Here is a 20,248-nt window from a genome sequence, read left to right as displayed (position 1 = left end):
GGCAGCTGTGTCCTGGTAGGAAGCTTCAGCTTGTCCTGTAGGGCTTCAGGTATCACCTTCAAAGGTAAAATGATACCCCTTTTCCTCACTACACTAACTCTAGTCTAATGCTCCACTCTTCAGAGGCAGGGGCTAGGCTCTTCCTGCTCTGGTATGGGCTAGACTGAGATTACTCACTCACTCACTGATTCTCCTACAACAGAATCTCTCTGAAAAGATCTCTGGAAAGACCTACTGGAATCCTCCTAGAATCTCTTCTCTCTCCTGAGAGAGACTTCTCTAGAACATTCCAGGCTAGGGGGTTTTATTACCTCCCTTTGGTCAGGTGGTGGCTGCTCCTCCAATTACCTCTCAGTGCACAGAGACAGGATGCAACACATATCATTGGATAATAGAAATTACATCACATATTAACATCTGCCTTGCCAGGCAGGATTAACCACTGCAATTTCCCCTTTGATCCTATAAGGACCATGTAGTGCAATGTGGTGTTACCTACAGGTGGGACGTATTCGCAAGCACTACCTCGCCATTGCATCGGCGAGGGTGTTGCACATCTAACATTCATGGAGCTAAGTTGCTGTATCTAAGCAGCCATTATAGAGGTATCTCCATTACATAGAGCTCAGCTGCTGTATCTAAGCTGTCATTACAGAAGCATCTAACATTCATGGAGCTAAGTTGCTGTATCTAAGCAGCCATTATAGAGGTATCTGACATTCATGGAGCTAAGTTGCTGTATCTAAGCAGCCATTATAGAGGTATCTGACATTCATGGAGCTAAGTTGCTGTATCTAAGCAGCCATTATAGAGGTATCTCCATTACATAGAGCTCAGCTGCTGTATCTAAGCTGTCATTACAGAAGCATCTAACATTCATGGAGCTAAGTTGCTGTATCTAAGCAGCCATTATAGAGGTATCTCCATTACATAGAGCTGATCTATCATATGTGTAAGGTAGTGGTGCACTCCCATGGGTGTTATCGTGTGTTAACCATATAATGACCCTGTGGCTATACCGCGCTGCCCCTAGTGGTGGGTGTCAGTAACTGCCCATGATAAATAGTAATATTCTCTGTTCCCTATGAGTAGTATTCTGAGCGGTGTAAGCCTGAGTACCTTGTATTGTATGGACCCGGATCAGCACAATGCGCCCGCTGCACATGTACCACCACCACTGCTGTGCCATTCATCATCCAGACAATGTGAACGCGGCGTTACACGTCTATTTATTCCCTGTACAGATGCGGCAGAGTTTTATATGATTTGTTTTGGATGCATTTGTGTAGCTGTAATTGTTATCATCCTGTTTGATGTAGGTCACGACGGATAAGGGGGTCCTCTTCCCATTCTTCTCCTTCCATCCGTCTCCTGAGCCGCCATAACACTCCATCATTACTCGTCTTTTAGTGGAAATCTATGTACAGAAAAGGAGATGATTAACTATTCACACCTCAATGTAGCAGCACACCCCTAAATAACTGAAAGTATCCCTGGTCATGTGATATCACACAGGTGCGCGGCTCGTTATATCCCTGGTCATGTGATGTCACACAGGTGCGCGGCTCGTTATATCCCTGGTCATGTGATTTCACACAGGTGCACGGCTCGTTATATCCCTGGTCATGTGATGTAACACAGGTGCACGGCTCGTTATATCCCTGGTCATGTGATGTCACACAGGTGCATAAGCCATGCAACCATGTGACATCAATTGACCAGGCATATAACTAGCATTGCACCTGTGTGACATCACATGACCAGGGATATAACGAGCCGTGCACCTGTGTGACATCACATGATCAGCGATATAAGGAACCGTTCACCTGTGTGACATGAAATGACCAGGGATATAACAAGCAGAGCACCTGTGTGATGTCACATAACCAGTGATATAATGAGCTGTGCACCTGTGTGACATCACATGACCTGGGATATAACAAGCTGTGCATCAGAACTTTTCATTACACAAACAATCAGAATTTTTAGTTGAAAGTGGACTTTAAAATGTTCTCTACTCTGTAGGCCTAAGCTTGTTCTCCTCTTTCTGTTGCCCCCAACTTATGCCTCTCCTTAGGTAGTTCCCCCACCTTATGAAATGATTTCTGTCATACCCCCCCCCCATTCATAGTTCAAGCTGGATCCTGTATTCCAAAAGGTCTGAAAAGATCGACGCAGTCTTTGTTTGTAGTAGGTAACCATAGAGACACATAACTCTGCAAAGGAACTCTGTAGACAAAAGGTTAGTGGTTCTTTAAATGGGAGCAAGGCTGAGGCAGGTTGAGCGTCTCGCCTCAGGCGGCACCCCCTGCTGCAAGGTGGGCGGCAGCATCAGGGGTGCAGTTACCTGCTATAAAGCCGGACATGACACCTAAAAATAGTGTCTCTTCACACCCGATGTCAGTGTGGGTCACTTACTTCTAGGTGGGGCGGAGGGGGCGCCATTATACAGCTCGCCTCAGGCAGCAGAGACTTTAGATGCATCCATGAGCGGGAATATGTGCAAAGTCTCTTCATTCCCTATTTTAGATGCATTGATGCCGGATTTTGCACGTTTGCCCCCTCTTCTAGTGATGTCTTCAATATGAGGCTCCATAAATGTCCCATCCCAATGCGGTTATGACTATTGGCAGCACAGACGTGACACCACCCGCCATCTGTAGTCCTCCTCCTGCTCGTGAATATCAGGACCAGCAGATACAGGTAAATCAATAAAAACTCCACACAATTCTATGGGAAACGGAGGATCATGGAAAATGATTACATTTCCTATGGAAGCGAAGTGTCAGTAATAGGGTGGGGGGCAGGGAACGTGAGCGAGAGGGGCTTATAGATTGGATTTCAGGTGTATGTGATAATATTATACAAACTGATCATAGAGAGCGGTAATACACTGGATACAACTATCATTACACAACTTTGTACACGGAGCTTTGATTTGTACATTGTACAGTGTGGCAGCATTATTTTAGCACTTTATTGCTACATTGTATGTCACCACTATTGTACCGGAGGATATTTTTGGTGGCACAACTGTAAGTCACTGGCAAATGGGCATCAAGTATATAACTAGTAACCATGTGATACATACAGTGATGTCACAGTACAGGGATAATACACACAGTGATGTCACAGTACAGGGATAATACACACAGTGATGTCACAGTACAGGGATAATACACACAGTGATGTCACAGTACAGGGATAATACACACAGTGATGTCACAGTACAGGGATAATACACACAGTGATGTCACAGTACAGGGATAATACACACAGTGATGTCACAGTACAGGGATAATACACACAGTGATGTCACAGTACAGAGATAATACACACAGCGATGTCACAGTACAGGGATAATACACACAGCGATGTCACAGTACAGAGATAATACACACAGTGATGTCACAGTACAGGGATAATACACACAGTGATGTCACAGTACAGGGATAATACACACAGTGATGTCACAGTACAGGGATAATACACACAGTGATGTCACAGTACAGGGATAATACACACAGTGATGTCACAGTACAGGGATAATACACACAGTGATGTCACAGTACAGAGATAATACACACAGCGATGTCACAGTACAGGGATAATACACACAGCGATGTCACAGTACAGGGATAAAACACACAGTGATGTCACAGTACAGGGATAATACACACAGTGATATCACAGTACAGGGATAATACACACAGTGATGTCACAGTACAGGGAGAATACACACAGTGATGTCACAGTGCAGAGATAATACGCACAGTGATGTCACAGTACAGGATAATACACACAGTAATGTCACAGTGCAGGGATAATACACACAGTGATGTCACAGTACAGGGAGAATACACACAGTGATGTCACAGTGCAGAGATAATACGCACAGTGATGTCACAGTACAGGAATAATACACACAGTGCGGTCACAGTACATGGATAATACATACAGTGCGGTCGAAGTACATCCCACATTGATTACTTGTGTATGGAGAGGGCTCATCTCTCCCTACAAATCGGGTGTTTGCTTCAAATTACAGCAAACACCCACCTGAAAAACCCATGATTTGGGCTAGCACCTATTGCGGCTGTTACCTCCGTGATTGCCACCAGCAGCCAAAAAATGAAGAAACAAAACAAAGAAAGCTTTTTTTATGTACAGAACGTTTTCATTTTTATAATGTACTGGAACGCAAAAAAACTGTATAAATTTGGTATCTCCGTGCTTGTACCAACCCACAGAATAAAGTAGGCATGTAATTTGCAGTGCTCAGTGAAAGTCATAAAATCAAAACCAACAACAAAATGGTGCAAATGTCAGTTTTTCACCAATTTCTCTGCAATTGGAACATTTTTTTTTAATCACTTCACAGTACAAGGCATGGAATATTAGGTACCGTCACGTTGACAGTACAATTTGTCTTGCAAAAAACAAGCCCTCACACAGCTCTTTACATGGAAACATAAAAACGTTATGGATTTTTGAAGGTGGACTTAAAAAAAAAGAAACCCAAAAACAAGAAAGGGCCAAGTCCATAAGAGGTTAATATGTGTATTTCCATAAAAAAATAGTAGAGTATAATAGTGGGGAAGTGAGCAGAAAGCTTCCTTACCTACAATAAGTTTTTTTGGGCCCCCCCCCCCCCAGACGCCAAGCAGGAATCCATGTTTAACATGATGGATTCCTGTAATCCTGTGTTGAGGTTTAGAAACATTCCCTCAGGGTTCAGCACCAGGATGTGGACAGCTCCAGCCGTATGTCCTTCTGTAGGGTTGCTCCATTTTGGTATAATTATAGGCGTCTACCCATACAAAGGTAAAGTTCTGCACCAGAAGAGCTCAGTTCTATCCGAATAAGATAATTTTTAGCATGTTTTTTTAAGGATACATCATCAATATCAAATCAATAAATCATCAATACCAAATCAACATCAATCACTAAAATGACAAATAAACAGTAAAGTAAAAGTGCATCCACTGACAGTATAATGTGATATAATTTACCATATCTGCATGTTCATAAATCTGTCTAGAAGGATGTATAATACTATAATCAGCTCATTTGTCTCCTCACAAAAGCACAATTACAATAGCTGATAAACAATGGTGCAGTTAGGGGGCGTCACACAGTGTACTGTTACTGCTGTAAGCTTCCTCTGGCAGGATGCTGTTTGATCCTGGTTGCATATCCTGCTTCCCCTCCTGGTGTGCCCCTGTGCACCTCCAGCAGCAGATTTCAGTTCTATCGCTATAAAGAGTTTGTGAGGTTCTTCTAGATCTTCAATGTGGTTCCATCATACATTTATATCCTTTGGAGAGAAACGCCCCAGATGTGGTTCGATCCTCCTGTTATTCTTGTGGAATCTGCCTTGAGCCGCATGTCTGCTCCAATTTAGTTTTTAGAGGACTAATTCCTGATTGTGTAGTTCAGAATCTGCTCTCATGGTCACCCTCAGCTCCATACTAGACACTAGTTCTGTGCTACTGTTGTGTCACATTATTGTCCGTTTCCTGAGTGTCCCAGTTTTGCTCCTCTTCATGTGTCACAAATCCATTCCTGCTCCTTTATCAGATCTGCTCCGCTTACTTTGTCCACCTTCAGGTCCTACTCCTTTTTCACATTCTGGTCCTTCTCCTGGCTCCTTTTTCACATTCTGTTCTTCTTCCTGTGTCCACTGTCCGGCCACATTCTAGTTCTGTTCTTGAGACCACTGTAGAGTCCTCCTCCTTTGTCACATTACAGTCCTCTTCTTGTGTCCATGTTCAGATCTTGCTCCTTTGTTATTTTCTTGTCCTCATCTTAGTCCTCTTCTTGTGTCTACATTTAGGTCCCTACTCCTTTGTCACATTCTCGTCCTCTTATTGAATCCACTTTCGGGTTCTACTCTGTTGTCACATTCTACTTCTCCTTCTGTGACCATGTTGAGTTTCTCCTCCTTTGTCACATTCTAGTTCTCTTCTTGTGTCCATAGTCGGGTCCTACTACTTTGCCATGTTCTTGTGATCTTTGTGTGTCTTTGTTGTGATCCTTCTCCTTAGTCACATCCTACTTCTCTTCCTGTGTCCATGTTGAGGTCCTTCTCCTTTGTCAGATGTTTGTCTTCCTCTTGTGTCCATTCGGGTCCAACTCCTTTGCCATGTTCTTGTCATCTTTGTGTGTCCATGTTGAGTTCCTTGTCCTTTGTTGCATTATAGTTCTGTTCCTGTGTCCATGTTGAGGTCCTTCTCCTTTGACACATTTCAGTCCTCTTCTTGCATCCACTTTCAGGTCTTACTCTGTCACATTCTAGTCCTTTTTCAGTGTCCACGCTGAGCTTGTGCTCCTTTGTCACATTCTTGTCTTCTTGTGTCCATATTCGGGTCCTACTCCTTTGTCTCATTCTAAGCATCTTTATGTATCTATTTTCAGATCCTTCTACTTTTGTCACATTTTATTCTCTTCTGGGGTCCATGTTTTAGTCCTGCTCCTACATTCATGTTCTACTCTTGATTCTTTGCCTGTCCACATTCCAGTCCTGTTTTGTCCACATTCGGGTTCTACTCCTATGCCCTGTTATTGTAATTTGTCTGTGTCCATGTTACGGTCCTACTCCTTTGTCTCATTTTTAGCATCTTTGTTTATCTATCTTCAGATCCTCCTCCTTTTGTCACATTTATTCTCTTCTGGTGTCCATGTTTTAGTCCTGCTCCTACGTTCATGTTCTACTCTTGCTTCTTCTCCTGTCCACATTCCAGTCCTGTGTTGTGTCCACTTCTCTGGGCTATGACTATGTTTCTGTGCTGTCAACTCTTTCCAGTCTTGGATTCTGTTCCTGCTACCACTTGTCCATGTGGTTCCAACTCCTGGAACATTTCTGGTGTCCACTCTTCTCACTCTTCTGGTCCCAAGTTATACATTAGGTCTTCCTGCTCTCCTGTACATGCCCACCGCCAACCAGTGACAGCTCTGGGGACTCCAACCGGTGGATAGACCTGTAGTCAAGTCCACATCATTGTATAGGGGTTGTAGGGTAAAAACCAGGCGACTCCCTAACCCAGTCTATCCAGTGCCAAACACATTGCAGTCATTATGATCCAGATTTCAGCCCCCAAAACTTCACTTAACGTCTAACCTACAAAACTTATCTGATTACTGTAACTTCTGTCAAAAACTAACATTTAAGTAAGAGGGATTATTCATCGGAAGAACTCAAAGGCACCACATGCATAATAGTGGGATCACAGCCCTGTCTAATGTTTGTCCCAACATTGATGAGATACATCCACGTGCTGTAGGTACATCCGGCAAACAGACCCTCAGGGGGTAACTCCGGAGACCTTGTCTTTGTAGAAGAGAGAGAACACAATTAAGTGATGATTTGCATAGTCACATAATAGTAGTAAATCGGGAGAAAACTGCCAGACGCGTCGTAAATAGTATACAAGCAAAGAAAAGTGCTGCTATTCCGCCTCGCTGAGTGACAATTACCCGGGAGAATTTGAGCGATTGGGTTAGAAAGTCGCTGTTTCTCTCCACGTCTCCTCGGATTGTAGAAATTTTGATCATGTAATAAAATATATTTTGCATTGTATGTAATCCCCAGACGAAGGCTCATTCGAGCCGAAACGTACGTCGGGGCGGGAGTCACCCTGGACCTGGGAATCCGCTGCTTGACTATGGGTAAGAGACCCTATTCACCTTAAAACTTTATTGGGGCAAGTGCAATATACTGTTACAATAACATTGTAGTACCTGAACGGTACACAAATACCTGATACACCTTATCCCTATAAAATTTGCTATGCAGTACCCTTTTCCCTTTAGATCCAACGGTGTTACTCCTTTATCTGCCTACCACCATCTGTGGCTGCACATGTTTTATTGAAAAAACTTTTTTATGGTTTTTGTATGTTTAACTCAATAAAGTATTGCTGAATTATAATTGCATTATGTGTTATGTCCTGGGTCCGTCTACTTATTTAGGTAGACAAAATAGGTTCATATATATCTAATCATAGCCCTAGGCTTTGGTGGCACAATACCCTTAGAGGTTACTATACTGTATTTATGCAGATATACACCTTATACTTGGTTTCACCTCTACTCTGTGGTACATCATAGGTTTTGATTGTATGTGATCCACCTGCTTAGCAACCTGATTTCCTGCAGAGACGTAATACTAATAACATATTAATAGGTATTAATAGCCCCAGCATCTTATTATTCACTTTTATGAGTCACCGCTTGAAGACAAGGTCACTTTGGGCTTAAACAGGGTCTGTTAGTGATTTCGAGCATCTAGTGTAAAAGTATTGTCCCTGGAGAGCTGTGTAATAATACCTTTGTGTGTCCATGGTGAATAATGAATAAATATTTGGGCTATTTTAGCAATTCCAAATACATTAGGGGTGTGTCCTAACACTGCTGTGCTCTTAGTTCCCTGGACTGTTGTCAGTAGTGGAGTATAATATAGGGGGTTTGGGCGGTAGCCGGGGGGCCAAGCCTTCTATGGGGCCACCCAAACCACCCACCATTTTATACATTATGACCTTCACCCATGAAATCCTCTTCCATCTGTTCCTGCTCCCAATACACATGTACACAACAGCCATTTCAGGACCTTTGAAGGTCCATGCAGCATATAATAATAAGAAAAAAAGCAGCAGCACTCACCAATCCTCTGTAAGGTCCTGTAACCACAGAATAAAACCAGCAGAATGGACACATCTTCCATTCCCAAGATTGTAGGAGCTATAATATTCATACAGCCCAGGACCTATGGCAGTCATAATCCGCCCATGACTGTTGTGTATGTTGGTTGTTAGTAGCAGCAGGACTGTGATATATGAATTCATTTTCCTGGATTGTAGCTTCTCCAAGTGCACTGGGACCTCACACTGCTGTACTCTGTGCTCTCTGCCACCAGTCTTAGGTATTGTCCCTGTAAAGATATGTAATCAAACATTTTGTGTGGACTGTGAATAATGTAAACATATGTGGAGGTTTTAGCCATCCAAAAAGCATTAGAGGTGTGTCCTAACACTGCTGTGCTCTTAGTTGTGCTATCTGATAGCTCTGAGTGACTGCTGTGGTATTTACACAGAAGCCTGCTTTTTTTTCTCAGAGCAGAGGGGAGAGAGCAGCTTAATGCAGAGAGCTAAGAGCACAGCAGTGTGAGGACACACCCCAAGCAGCTGAATATTATGGAAAACATATACACTTTTGTATCGCTGCTGCAATATTCTTCACACAACACAAATTTCTGACCTGAAGGGGGGGCGTTCCGGTGCTCAGTTGGAACATGCGCCAGATTTAACATGCATAAGTCAGACAGAAATGTGTTCCATGCCCATTGTTAAAGGTGCCCCAAAAAAATAGGTGCAAGCTGTCGGAGCAGTGCAGGGAACGCCAGATTCATACAGATTGGGGCGCCAGAAATCCTAAATATGGCGCCCCCTGCAGACTACATAGGCAACTGCACCTAGTACACACTGCACTGTTCTTAGTAAATGTGCAGCCCATTTACTTACCCGGTCCAGCGGTGCGTTCTCCAACGAGGATTTGGGTCTTCCAGTCGATTCACTAAGGTCGTGCGCCCGATACCCACTAGGTGTCGCTGCTGCGCTGAGGTCCACCGGAGTTCATCATCCTCTTCCTGGTGCATGTAAGTGTGTGTCAAGCGACACTTTTTTTTTTTTTTTTAAATAGCACGATTTTTCCGAATCCGTCGGTTTTCCCACGGCCACGCCCCCCATTTTTCATCGTGTGAAACCCGGCGCCGATGCGTCACAATGCAACCGTGTGCGCCAAAAACCCGGGGCAATTCGGCGCGAAACAGTAAAATTTGGAAAACCCAGCGGAAAACAGCGATTCGGACCCTTAGTAAATGTGCCCCAATGTGTCCTGTACTGTCTCGATAGTGGTCCTGGGTTGGAGGAGAATGGGGTTTGGAAATCCTCCAATGTGTAGGGGAGGGGGTTCTCTGGATCTGTGGCCACACAAGTAACTAAAGACTCCCGCAGGGTGGTCTGCATGGGTGGTCCAGGCTTCAGTCGGAAAGTCTTGCATCGGTTTAGATATGTGATGGCACGTAATATTTTATAGTTTTGTAATATTCCACTATGTAATTTATGTCGGAGGAGTTTCCGGGATGCTGACAGTTTATTGACACCGCTATTACTGAATATTTTGGGGGATGAAGGGAATCCCAATACCGGAGGGAAGATGAGAGTACGGGAGGATGAAAACCGAAGATTTATGACTTCTTCTAACAAGAGACTCTCAGAAATACGACTGCATTAAAATGACTCCTTTTAAAATGATGTCTCTGACTGGCTGTAAATTATGTATCAGCCAATTCCACCCAGGAAGGGTATTAAAAGGGGTGGGCGATTCCGGGAGATTGAACTATGAATGCCGGGAGAATAAGTAATCGCGTGGACACGCAGCCATAACTCATCAGGAAGGTTGGGGGTTTCACCATGATAAATTTCCTAAAGACTGCACTGGACCTAGGATCTACCATGGTTTTAGGGGTTGTCTACCTCATTAAGACTTTGTTCTATATCCAATAGGATTGGGTTTAGATTGGGACCACCTCTGGTCCATCTTGTGTGCATGGGCATGGTTATCTCCTTGGAAGACTTTATGGTTGACCCGTTCTTCCAGGCGTATCCTCCGTGTCAGTAAGTAACCCATCTGGTTAGTGTAGAGTGTCACCAACATACATACGGACACCTCAGGCTCTTCTCGAGTGTAGAGGGTCAACCTACAGTCATATGTCACCCACTTGTGTAGAGGAAATGGAAAAATTTGAATATTTTTGCAGGTCTATCCTTATTCTTCTTTAATATTAGTGGTCCCAACCATTCAGACACAGCAAAGGACCAGATGTCCTATGGACTGGTCTTGGGCAGTGGCCCGGTGGTTGAGCATAAGCTTAACAAGCAATAAACCAAGCTGGTTTTAAAGAAACCCCTGGTCTCAACTTGGGCAGCTTAGGTACAGCAGCTCAGCTCTATGTAACATGGATGCCTATACAGTGGCATCTTTTGTACAGCTCCTCAGCTATACGTAACATGGACACCTATATATTGGTAGCTAAGATACAACATTTAAGCTCTAAGTGAAGTAGACAATACTGTATGTATAGCAGCTGTACACAAAAGTAATGATACCGCAGTTTAATCCAGTGACATCATCATTGAAAGTAGTCAGAATGGAATAGAAGGAGAACACTGAAACCCCTGCAGCTGCAGATTTCTCTATAGCCTTAGTTACTTGACTACATATTGAACTACTGCTACTATCCTGGTAATCTAACCACATTGTCACCCCACAGAACTAGATGGAGAATACAGTAATGTGTCTGCTTAGAGAGGCCCCGCCCACACCCTGGGATTTTGCACTGAGCAGCCTAGAGAGTGATAAAAGCTAAAACAGCAATAACACTGTAAATTAGTAACATTGTAAATTATGGAGATAAAATTATCTTTATCGTGTTAACATCACTAGGTGATTCAGATGTGAGAATTTTCTTTCGTGGGAAAACCCCTTCAATGAAGGAGAAAGGGCTTTGGAAGCTTGTATCATAAATCTCAGTGTGCAGAGTAAGGTTGAACGATTTGTAATGCTTAAATCGAGAAACTTCAAAATAGATCAAAGTGTTATACATTAGGTTATCGACTTTAGTGTCTACTGTGACCACTGCCACCTCTCTAGTTACCCCCTCCCGTATACATTCTCCAATAGAAGTTGTTGAAAAGTGTCTAGAATTTGCATAAGAAGCTTGACAATGACATGAATATGGGTGGAGGTATCAGAAACCTTCTGATTAGGAGGACGGAGGTGTCAGACAGAAAGATGCTTCAGTTTTATCATTGCATCCGCCAACCAGTGACCTAATGCAAAACAACTAAATTAAGATAAAGATGTACTTATTGCCTCGATGGCTGATAAAGAGCCCCCGCAGTGGAGTCCAGAGCAAAAAATAACAACAATAAACCCAAAATTCTCTCGCCCCGTCACCTGCTGATAAACCTCTGGCTATGTTCTCTCTCCAGCCTTTTCCTACATTCAGGTTAGAGCTAAGTTCATCATCGCCAGCCTGGGATTCCCTGACCGCGTTACCTCGCAGCTTCACACACGGAATATATATGGCTGCGAGCAGAATTCGCCATGCTAAGAAAAATGGATTTGACATTTTTATCTAAAAAAAAAAAAAAGTTGGTGTAGTTTAGGGGCAGAGCGGAGATAAATGTTTGAGAATCCAAACGGCGGATGAATATGTAACAGGAGAAGAAAAGGCAAAAGACTCTCAGCATTTCTAGTGTATTGTATGCGGAACGCGGAGATAAAGAGGCGACTTGTACCCCTATTATCATACCGGCGATTGTCTGGAGAAGAGGGATTCTATGAAGATGACCCCCTAATATGGCTACTGGATCCTGGTCAGCTGTTATAGTCTGGCCATACACGGCGGCAGTATGATATATGAAGGGCTTGGGTCACCAAAACTGGAGATGTTCTTTAAGGAAATCTACCATCACAATCCATCCTGATAAACCAGGGACATTACTCATAGATGCAGGCACCGGGACTGTGGTATCTGCTTATATTTGTTATCTATGGACTCCTTCCTTCTAAAATCAACATTTACAATCATGCTAATGAGCCAGAAGGGCTCAGGTGGGCATAGAAGGACAGCAAGCAGAGATCTAGACAATCAGAAGGTCAATCCCTTTAAGTTATAGGAAGGAGAGCATTATAACTTGTGGAAACCACTAAAGGGGGTGTTATACAGTTTGGGGGCCACTTAGGTGGGACATTTGGGAGAGGGGTCGGGGCTGAAGAAGTGGTGTGTTCTTTTTTTTTTTTGGATTGAGTATTGCAAAATGTTTTGCTTTTCCTCTGACTGATTCCTAAAACTCGCTGCAATAATTGGTCATTTAACTAAAACCCACAGTGATTTTGGAAAACAAATGTGAAGAGTTTTGGTAGAGCTTCATTACAAACAGGGACAAGCCCCCGGGTGACATCCCACATAGACGTCCATTGCTCGCCTTCTCCTAAGATTTATCTGCCTGTCGCTCAGCCCGCCGCTCGCCTCTCCATCACTCCCAGTCAAGAGAACACTTTCATTTCGTACCTAATTAAACATCACCCTCTGGCTGCATACACTTAACCCACCGCCGTCCCTCCATTATTTATAAGCTGTAGAGAAGGGATCCGAAAAATCCGGGCAAGAGGGCAGAGACAGGAGGAAATGAGGCCCAGGGGGGCGACAGGCCGTACAACAGGGGGCGCTATTGTTTATGGATCAGAAACTTAAAGGGCTTGTCCACTTTCAGGAAATAATTGTGTATTGCAAAGTTATACAATTTTTCTGTATACTTTCTTTATCACTTCCTCGTGTCTTTCAAGATCTCTGCTTGCTTTGCTACTATAGAAAGGTTCTATATTTACTTCCAGCGGATAGAAATCTGTCCATGGTGATGTGATGGACGCGTAGGTGCAGAGAGTAATAGGAGTTTTGTGATAATAACGGCTCGTGTCTGTCCATCACATCACAAATTATATCCACTGGAGGTAAACATAGAAGCTTTCTATAGCAGGACAGCAAGCAGAGATCTAGAAAAAGGGGAGGAAGTGATACAGAAAGTATATTGGAAAATGGTATAACTTTTCCTTACACAAACAATATCAATTATTTGCTGAAAGTGGACAACCCCTTTAACCCCTTAACGCTGAAGCCGCTTTTCACCTTCCTGACACGGCCCATTTTTTAAAATCTGACATGTGTCTATTTAAGTGGTTATAACTTTGGAACGCTTTAACATATCCAGTTGATTTTGAGATTGTTTTTTAGTGACACATTGTACTTCATGTTGGTTGAGAAATTTAATCAATATATTTAGTATTTATTTATGAAATAAATGGAAATTTGGCAAAATTTTTGAAAAAAACAATGTTTTCCAAATTCAAAATTTTCTACTTTTTGAAAAGTTGGGCATATCACTAAAATAACTTGATAACTAACATTTTCCATATGTCTGCTTTAACTTGGCATCATTTTTCAAACATCTTTTCCTTTTTTTAGGATGTTAGGAGGCTTATAACTTTAGGTGCAATTTTTCAGATTTTCATGAAAATCATCAAAACCTACTTTTGGACGGTCAATTTAGTTAGAAGTGACTTTATAAGGCCTACATGACAGGAAACCCCCACAAATGACACCATTTTAGAAACTACACCCCTCAAAATATTCAAAACAACCTTTAGGAATTTTGTTAACCGTATGAGCGTTTCATGAGGGTGGAAGATAAATGAAAGTGAAATTACAGAAATGTAATTTTATCTTACTATAGATTCATTGAACACTAAAATTTGCACCTTAACAATGGGTTAAAAAGGAAAATGCATTTTACAATGTTGAGGGCAATTCCTCCTGAGTATGCAAATACCCATTTTGTCACTGTACCCTGCTGTACGGGCACAGGGGGGCACTTGGAATGGAAAGAGCGTTGTTTCGTTTTTGCAGGGCAAATATGGCTGAAAAAGTTTTCATGTGTCAGGATGCATTTGGAAAGCCATAATGGTACCAAAACAGAGGAAAGCCCCAACAAGAGACACCATTTTGGAAAGTACACCCCTTGGAGAGTTTAGCAAGGTGTAATTTGTGTAGTTGCCCCAACAGTTGTTTGATTCAATTAGGCCCCAAAAGGGAAAAAATGTGAAAATTTTCTCAAAAAAGTCACTTTTACCCCAAATTTTTGAAAGCCAAAAGGGATAAAAAATGAAACAACCCCCAAAATGTGTAAAACTATTTCTCCTAAGCACAGAACTGCGCCACTTTTGCATATAAAATGTTGTATGGGTACACAGTAGGGCTCAGAAGTGAAAGAGGGGCTGTGGCCTTTTAGAAGCCAGATTTGACAATCATCCTTTACATGTGTCAGGATGCATTTGGAGAGCCCTAGTGGTACCAAAACAGAGGGGAACCCCAACAAGTGTCACCATTTTGGAAAGTGCACCCTTTGGAGAATTTAGCAAGGTGTAATATGTGTATGTTCCCCTACAGGTGTTTGCTTCAATTAGGTCCCAAAAAGGAAAAATATGAACATTTTCCCAAAAAAGTCACTTTTACGGCTAATTTTTGTATCCCATAAGGCATTAAAGATAAAACAACCCCAAAAAATGTGTACTAGCATTTCTCCCGAGTATAAAATTGCCCCACACATGCAAATAAAATGTTGTATGGGTACGCAGTGAAGCTCAGAAGGGAAAGAGGGGTGTTGGCCTTTTAGAAGCCAAATTTGACAATCATCCTTTACATGTGTCAGGATGCATTTAGAGAGCCGTAGTGGTACCAAAACAGAGGGGAACCCCAACAAGTGTCACCATTTTGGAAAGCACACCCCTTAGAGAATTTAGCAAGGTGTAATATGTGTATTTGTCCGTAAAGTTGTTTGATTTAATTAGGACTTAAATAGATAAAAGGTGAACATTTTCTTATAAAGGTCATTTTACTCCTAATTTTTTATAGCCACAAGGGATAAAAATATGTAATAACCCCCCAAAATGTGTAAACCTATTTCTCTCGAGTGTAGAAGTACCTCACATGTGTATATAAAATGTTGTATGGGCGCACAGTAAAAGGAAAGGGGGATGTTTGCCTTTTATAAGCCAAATTTGACAGAAATGTTTGACATGCATTTGGAGAACCCTAGTGGTATAAAACAGATAAGAATCCGAAAAGTGACCCTAATCTTTGAATCCACACCCCTTAGAGAATTTTGCAATGTGCAATATATGTATTTGCTCCTACAGGTGAATGATCCAATTAGGCCCTAAACATAAAAAAGGTGAAAATTTTCCTATAAATGTCACTTTACCCCTAATTTTTGTAAGCCACAAGGGATAATATATTAAATAACCCTGAAAAAGGTGTAAAACTATTTCTCCCGAGTGTAGAAGTACCCCACATGTGCATATAAAATGCTTTATGGGCGCACAGTAGAGGAAAAGAGGGATGTTTGTCTTTTAGTGGCCAAATTTGACAGAAATCCTTCACATGTGTCAGGATACATTTGGAGAGCCGTAGTGGTACCAAAACAGAGGAAAACCCGAAAAGTGACCCTAATTGTTGAATGTACACCCCTTGGGGAATTTAGCAAGGTGTAATATGTGGTGTAGGGTAATACACGTGGTGAAATGAGCATTTTGAACATATAGGTGATGTGCAATGGAGTCCAAGATGGAAATTGCAATTATTTCTGGAAAGTTCAGTGCCCGTTATGTGGCGCCCCTTATGAAATAATGGAGGGGTATAGGGAGCAACGGGACATAACAGTTGTTACAATTATTCATTTTACCTAAATGAATTCACAATAGGTTGGGCGTGAATTGTGAATGTGTTGCGTATAAGGAGGTAGATGATACCAAGGGACCAACTAAACTTTTGTCACTCTGGAGGTGTCGCAGGTCTCTTAGTAGTATTTAGTGTCCATCCTTAGTATATAGTGTCCATCCTTACTCCTCTTTTGGAACAGACTCTTTATTGAAGCAGCAGAATTCACCGGGAAAATGCTGTCCTGGCAAAACACAGGAACACCTAAACCAGAGCGACTGGGGCCCCGTCCTTCTTGTCCCAATATTAGTTTCCTAATATCTTCCTCTTGAAAACGGAGAAATGATACGGCAGGACATGCACATCGGAACAGCTCGTAAGAGTTGTACAGCATAATCTGTACAATGTGCACGGCCAGCACTTTTGTACCATATCTTCGTTTTCCGTAGGGAAATTATCGCCAAGTGTTGCTCTTATTCACCCTAGCGAAGCCCATTGTGACGAATATTGCTGCTTTTGGCTGGACCAAATCGACCAGCCAATAGCAGCAAACGTGGACAGAGGGGGGCAACAAAACCCCTCTGGAGCACAAGGCACAATTGGTGGCTGTCAGGAACAGCCGCCACCCTGCCCCGATCACCGTGTCTACAGACATGGTGATCGGAATTACTGACGTCATAAGTAAATTCGCTGCTATTGGCTGGTCTGAATTGATGAGCCAATAGCAGCGATCATGTGGGGGGGACGTAACCCTTCTGGTCCATGGGGCAGGATGGATGGCTGTCAGGAACAGCCGCCATCTTGCCCCGATCACTGTGTCTGAACCGTGTTGGCAAGTCGCTACCCGCCGCACCGTTCTATAACAACGCGCGTTGCACTGTAAAAAAACCTTCATTTTTGTGGGTTTTTAGTTTGTTGAAGCAATTTTATTAACTCTTTACGTGAGGAGGAAAATAAAATCATCAATTCTTGTTTTGGATTTTTAGCATTTTTTTTGGGGGGTGTTCACTGTAGCATAACAATAATATATTATCTTTATTCTACGGATCACTACGATTACGGTGATACCTCATTTATATAGTTTTGTTTATATTTGTCCAATTTTATTGAAGGAAAACTAGAATAGAAAAAATTGCATTTGTTTTAGTATTGCCATTTTTATAGCAGCATAACTATAGTATTTTTTTATTGACGGAGCTGGTTGTGAGCTTATTTTTTGCGTGACAAGTTGTTCTTTTCAGTGGTATCATTTTGGTGCTTGTAACTTTTTCGGATCACTTTTTAGAACATTTTATGTAAAGCAATTTGATGAAAAGTTTTAATTTTTGGCACGTTTTTTGGGTTTTTTTTCTACCACGTTCACCGAGCGGGTCCAATTATGATTAGGATTTATTGTACATATTGTTACGGACGCAGCGATACCAAATAAGTGGGGTTTTTTTGTGATTTAGTGTTTTTTTTATACTTTATTACTTGTGTACATGGAAATGTGGTGTTTGGGGGGACTTTCACTTTCTTTTATTATTTATTTTTATTTAAAAAAAACTTTATTTATGTTTTAACTTTTTTTTACAGTAATTGACATCTTAGCTTGAACAAGTGATCTTCTGATCACTTGTTCAAGCTCTTTTACAGGTTACACAGTGCAATACAGAAGTATTGCACTGTGTAATGTAAGACACTGAGCATGCTGCGCATGCTCAGTGTCTTACAGCCGGGTCCTTCCAGGAGGCACGGACCCGGCACCGGGAGGAAGATCGCGCAGCCCCGGGCACCGGCAGTCCCGGGGCTGCGATCGGAGCTGCGGACCCCCCCGGTAAGCGCCGCGGGGGGGGTCCGATTGACTTAAAATCCTTTTTAAATGCCTCTAACACGCCGCGGTCAGCGCGACCGCGGCGTGTTAGGGGTTAACACCCGCGATCGGAGAAATCTCCGATCGCGGGTGTTAGAGGCGGGTGTAGGCTATAATATGTAGCCGACACCCGCAGCTTCTGGCGCCGGCTCCGTTCAGGAGCCGGCGCCAGAAGCTTGACGTAATAATACTGCATTTTGCGGGAACGCACCTCCCGCCATGCAGTACTATTACGTCAAATGTCGGGAAGGGGTTAACTAAGGATAAGGTCTCCATCTGAACAAGATACATCGTATCGTATCGGGTTAATATTATATGACAGTACAATATAAAATGGCCATTTCAGGCCTATAAAATATATATGGACAGATGAAAACTGTCTAAAACTCTCATTAAAAGGGGAGATTTATCAGAAGTGTCTGAGAGCAAAACTTTGCTAGTTGCTCATAGCAACCAATAGCTTTCATTTTCCCACAGCAGTTTATAAAATGAAAGCTCAGCTCTGATTGGTTTCCATGAGCAACTAGACCACTTTTGCTCTCAGATACTTCGGATAAATCTCCCCCAAAGTTGTTTTCATAATAACCAATCACAGCGAGGGTTTCTTTTAGCGAAAGAGCAAAGATCAAAAATGAAAGCTGCCTTGTGATTAGTTGCTATGGGCCACCGAGACTGGGTATCTTTCCATGTATGCCATTTTGTAACAAAAAAATAGGTTCACACATTAAAATACAGACCTTTAATGGGGCCAATAAAATTTCACACCAAGTAGCAACAATATATATATATATATATGTGTGTGTGTGTGTGTATATATATATATATATATATATATATATATATATATACACATATACATATACGGTGGCCTATTTCATGTATCGAGTAGGTGGACAGCAATCAGATTTGGGTAGAGGGATCCTGATATAGTCTTGTTCATGTTTCCTTAGCTGGTACCCATAGGGTCAATATAATTTAAAGGGGTGGTCCAGGATTAGAAAAACATGGCAGATATCTTCCATAGACAGCGCCATGTATATCCCCATATTGGGTGGGCTATTGCAGGTCAGTGTTAGTCATTCAATATACCTGAGCTGTAATAGAGCCCATAGGCAGATGCCAACATGGGGCACATTTACTTACCCGGTCCTGTCGTGATCCCCGAGGTGCGTTCTCCGACGAGGATGAAGTCTGGCGCGATTCTTCAAGATCCTGCGTCCATTTTCCTGCATGTGTCGCTTCCCCGCTGAAGTCCGTCGGAGTTCTCCTTCTTCTTCCCGGTGTATGTGAGTGGATGTCTTGCGACACAATTTGAATTGTAAATCCCACGTTTAGTCCAAATCAGTCGGGTTGTCCGTCGGCCACGCCTCTAGATTTGTGTCGCATGCAAGATGGCACCAAAATCCGATCGCTTGCGCCAAAAAACCCGCTTAAATGCGGCGCTAATCGGAAATAGTCAGGAAACCCTAAGTAAATATGCCCCATTATGTTTTTTAAACTGGTTTTCCAGGAAGATCTGGAAAATACAGTGGGGGCCGGGACACAGGTTCTTACACGGCTCCCAGTTTTCACATAACCTGGCCAGAAGTCATGGGACCCACTTTGGCCAATGAATGGCAGCCATGGAGCACATGACATCACATCCATTATTGTCCTCAGGATTATGGCGGACATCCTCATATCCTCAATGGCCTAAACGGGTCCTGTAACCACTAAGAAGCCGAAAAACCAGAACTTCCCAAGTGACTTGAGAATCAGGACCCGCTGTAGGGCAGTTACACTTTATTTTTTCTTTTTAAACTACCGCTGCCATCACAGGATTTTCCAGAATTTCTGGAAGGCGGATTTAGGACCTAAATTTACCCAAATTGGGGGAAAAAACATGCCGGTCCTGACACTATGGGGCACATTTACTTACCCGGTCCAGTCGCGATCCAGCGGCGGGTTCTCCGACACTGATTCGGGTCTGCCGGGATTCACTAAGGTCCGTGCGCCCGATGTCCACCAGGTGTCGCTGCTGCGCCGAGGTCCGCCGGAGTTCACCTGCTTTTTTCTGGTGT

The 20,248-nt window shown here is 42.7% G+C and overlaps 1 long non-coding RNA gene across 1 annotated transcript; it reads right to left on the bottom strand.

Annotated features, from left to right (window-relative positions):
* Window positions 1-1,233: 1,233 nt before the first annotated feature.
* Window positions 1,234-19,431, bottom strand: LOC140066184 (uncharacterized). Its single transcript, XR_011848146.1, has 3 exons — window positions 19,332-19,431; window positions 8,662-8,929; window positions 1,234-1,417 (listed from the first exon to the last, which is right to left on the bottom strand). It is a non-coding gene; the product is annotated as an uncharacterized lncRNA (long non-coding RNA).
* Window positions 19,432-20,248: the final 817 nt, after the last annotated feature.

The sequence above is a fragment of the Engystomops pustulosus genome, chromosome 6 (assembly GCF_040894005.1).
Source record: "Engystomops pustulosus chromosome 6, aEngPut4.maternal, whole genome shotgun sequence".
NCBI lineage: Eukaryota > Metazoa > Chordata > Amphibia > Anura > Leptodactylidae > Engystomops > Engystomops pustulosus.
This window is presented reverse-complemented; position numbering and strand designations above follow the sequence as displayed.